General features: G+C 39.7%; 1 pseudogene; it reads left to right on the top strand.

Moving 5' to 3' along the window:
- Window positions 1-443: 443 nt before the first annotated feature.
- Window positions 444-2916, top strand: LOC124081159 (DENN domain-containing protein 10-like; annotated as a pseudogene).
- The last annotated feature ends 1048 nt before the right edge of the window (window positions 2917-3964 follow it).

The following is a 3964-nucleotide window of genomic DNA, read 5'->3' on the forward strand; positions in this document are numbered from 1 at the left end:
CTCTTCATGGTTCTCTGGGAAGGAGATTTATGTTCAGTAATAATATGAAGTTTTCTTATCAAATAAATATAGTTAAGTAAAAATGAGTAAATCAATTCTAAAAATAGTAACAAAAAAATAGCATAAGTGGCAAACTCAGAAATGGCAGAAATGTGAAGGGAATACACAAATGACCAAAAGTTGAAAAAATACTAAAGGGAACTTTTCAATTTCACAAAAAAAAAATTATATGGTCAATACTTTAAGGAAATTCTTACCAGCAGCCTAGCTCAGGGACCTTGCCTGGATCCCATCTGGCTGGATTTGGCCACCTGCCTATAAGAAATACACAAAAGACAGAAAAAGGAAAAGTGAACTTTATGAGTTTGGTCCAACTGTGGACAAAAGCAACTAGGTTACCTCTCCTGCAGCTTCCACAGAAGCAGTTACATTTTATAGAAACAATGTCAGGTAATACACATATGTAGATTCAGTTGGCTGAAAGAGAGGGCAAATGGCACAAAGAGCAGGAGCTATAGACTGGATTTAGTTAGCCTGTGCTGGACAGGCCTGGGGAGGGGTGATCCAATCCCAGCTTCCTTTTTGTTTTATTCAGCTTTTCCACTACTGAAAGACCCAACTGGAACAACTGTAGAGGAGGAAAGGTTTATTAGGAACTCACAGTTTCAGAGGTCTCAATCCATAGACCGCAGACTCCATTCCTCAGGGCTTGAAGTGAGGCACGACATCATGGTGGAAGACTGTGGCAGAGGGAAACAGCTCACATAATGATCAGGCAGCAGAAGGAGAGAGAGAGAGAGAGAGAGGTCTCCACCTGCCAGATACAAATATATTCCCCATAGCCTTTACCCCCAGTGAACCACTTCTTCCAGCCACACCCCACCTGCCTCCAGTCACCACTCAGTTAATCCCATCAGGGATTAATTCACTGATTAGGTTAAGGCTATAACCCAATCATTTATCCTCCAAACCTTCTTTCATTATCTCATACGTGAGCTTTTAGGGGACACCACATCTAAACCATAACACTTGTCAAGTTAGTTCCTGGGGGCAGGGAGTTACAGCCCTCTGCCTTCATTCTGAACATGACAGAGTTATTCTCAATTTCAGAAGAGCACTCAAAATTTATTGTTTCAAAATTAATAAATAATTAAAACCACTGACTATGCTCATCCATTTTTATTTTAAACCAATGCAGTTGTTATTTATTTCCTCTTCTTTAGAATCTCAGACATATTTTTTTCTGCTTATAAAGTCCATCTTATAATGAAGTATTACATTATGGTGTCAACTTGTCCAAACTCTCTTTAGAGATGATGTCTATTAAAACTAAAGTCTATTAAAATGATCATATACATCCCAAGTAATCCTAGTAGGACATGATTGTACATCTCAGCATGAGTGCCCCACTTTTCATTGATGCATAAAAATATTAATCATTTGCAATAAGAGTTAAGCTTACCATAACCTATTCTATTATGATAAAATTTATTTTGATTCCTTATTTTAATATGTGATAAGAAGCCCATATTAGAAGGTCATCGTGATTAAACAAACATCAAGTCCTTAAGAAAATGATATAAATGAACAGAAGTTAGTTAAAGGGCCAGTTTGTCTTCCTCAAATACTTTCAACTCAGGAAGTCCATCCAAAAGGAAAGTGAAAAAAAAAAATTCAACTGTGGAAATGTGGGCAAACTAATATGTTTTGTTTATATTAGAAATCTTTGTAAATGTGCATGTGTATTTCCTTTGGCTAAACTAATTCTGGGGATTGAACCCAGGACCTTCTGTGTGTGAGGCAAGTGCTCTTATCATTGACCTACATCCCGAGTCCTGGCTAAAGTGAGATATTGAGAAAGTTTCTCTCTATGTGATTCAGCTGCTGCTTGTGACAGTGTTCATTATCCAAGAAGTCAAATCAGATATCCGTTTCTCTCCTGAGAAAGTGACTTAACAGGAATTGAGTGCTGGTTCATAGTCACAGCCCTCCCCTCATCTGCTGTCCTGCTCACTATCCCAGCTCACCAGGGAGATCAGGAGGTCCAGTAACTTACCCAGATCCACTCAGTCTGCAGAGGCCCAAGCCCTCCTGCATGCAGACACAGAGCAGGTGGGTGACCTTTATCACTCTCCTTCCCTTTCTTCACAGATGAGGAAACTCAGCATGGTTAGCAGTGACAAAGATAGCTGCAGCTGAGGTGGTGGACACTCAGTGGATGCCCAGAGTCCAGATGACGGAAAAGGACACAGATGAAGAAGTTCTGTGGGGATGGCCTTTTTCTTTCATGACAGCCAGTTTAAGCAATCTGCTGCTCAGAAAATGCTACCCCGTGGGTGAAGACAAACTTTTCTATCCCTTTGTCTTTGGTCAACACAGAAGAACCTGGTTCTACATCACAATTGAAGTTCATGTTCTTCATCTTTGAAAAAGATAACTCATTTTTGTGTTGTTCTAACCACCAGAGTTCAACCCAGAGAAATATGAGACTTTCATTAGGAGACTGTAGTAACCTGAGAGCCCAGTTAAAATGATGCAGAATTTCATTGTGGTTCTCACAAAATGGATGTTCCAGAGTGCAAAAAAAAATTTAAAAAGGCTCTTTGATGCCTGCAAGGCAAACCAGGCAGGCTCCATCAAAGACACTGTGTCTAATTTGGAGTGGAAGCTGTTAACTTATAGCACTGATTCTACAAAAGAATTGTTGTCTATCATCCCAAATTAAAAGCTCTCGGAGTTTATTAGAACTCTACCAGCCCTGGTATGGCATCCTTAGGATCACACCATCCTTCATTTTTATGAGCATCTCTGTGCAAAGGAGCTGGAACCCACGCAGGTGTGTGCAAGATATACTGCTGGATTTGCAGACTTAGAAGTGCACAAGATAATAGATCTCTGGGCTGGAGATACAGCTCAGTTGGTAGAGTGCTTACCTCACATGCACAGGCCCTAGGTTCAATCCCCAGCACCCTAAATAAAGAAATTAATTAATTAATTAATTAACAGATCTCTGATGTGTTTGTGAATCTGATGGAGAGTGAGGCCATCATTTCTTCACTCAAGAAAGAGGACATGCTGGGTGCGGTGGCGCACACCTGTAATCCCAGTGGCTCTGGAGGCAGAGGCAGGAGGATCAAAAGTTCAAAGCCAGCCTCAGCAATTTAGTGAGGTGCTAAGCAACTTAGTGAGACCCTGTCTCTACTAAAATTCAAAATAGGGCTAGGGATGTGGCTTAGATATCCAGTGACCCTGAGTTCAATCCCTGGTATCCCGCCCCAATAAAAAAAGAAAGAGAACAAGACAGTGGGCAAACTGCATAAAGAAAATTTCGTTTAAGGATCAGTTAAAGGATCCAGAGAAGTCAGACAGCCAAATTATACACGATGTTCCCCTAAAATCAAAAGAAATCAGCTGCGTGCTGCACACAAACCTAGTGACTCAGGAGGCTGAGACAGGAGGATCACAAGTTCAAATCCAGCCTCAGAAATATAGGAAGACTCTGTCTCAAAAGAAAAAATAAAAAGGGCTAGATATTGACTCAGTGATTAAGTGTCCTTGGAGTTAATATTCAATACCAAAAAGAAAAGAAAGAAAAAATCATCACCCTCCTAGAACCATTTCTGGAAGTTTCAGACAATGGAGAAAAGCTATTCCTCAATTCTAGGCTAAAGCAAGACGATTTCCAACAGCAAATGTTTGTTTATCATTTAGTAACAAATGCTGAGAAGCTCACTGTGTGGCAGAATACGTGGCCTATGACCAAAGAAATCTCTCCTTTCACACTGATTATTCATTAACTATGTAAAATATTGACAGTAACAGAGAAATTTGTTATTTCCAATAATTTATTTGAAAGTATTTAGATTTGACCTGAAAAACAATGAAACACATGAAAACACCTCTGATTTTCTCCCAGATGGTTGATTTCTTGCCTACTATAAATGTTGGATAAGTGCTGGAAATA

This window comes from Marmota monax, unplaced genomic scaffold (assembly GCF_021218885.2).
Source record: "Marmota monax isolate L192 unplaced genomic scaffold, Marmota_monax_Labrador192_F-V1.1 WCK01_AAM20220418_F8-fsc00272, whole genome shotgun sequence".
NCBI lineage: Eukaryota > Metazoa > Chordata > Mammalia > Rodentia > Sciuridae > Marmota > Marmota monax.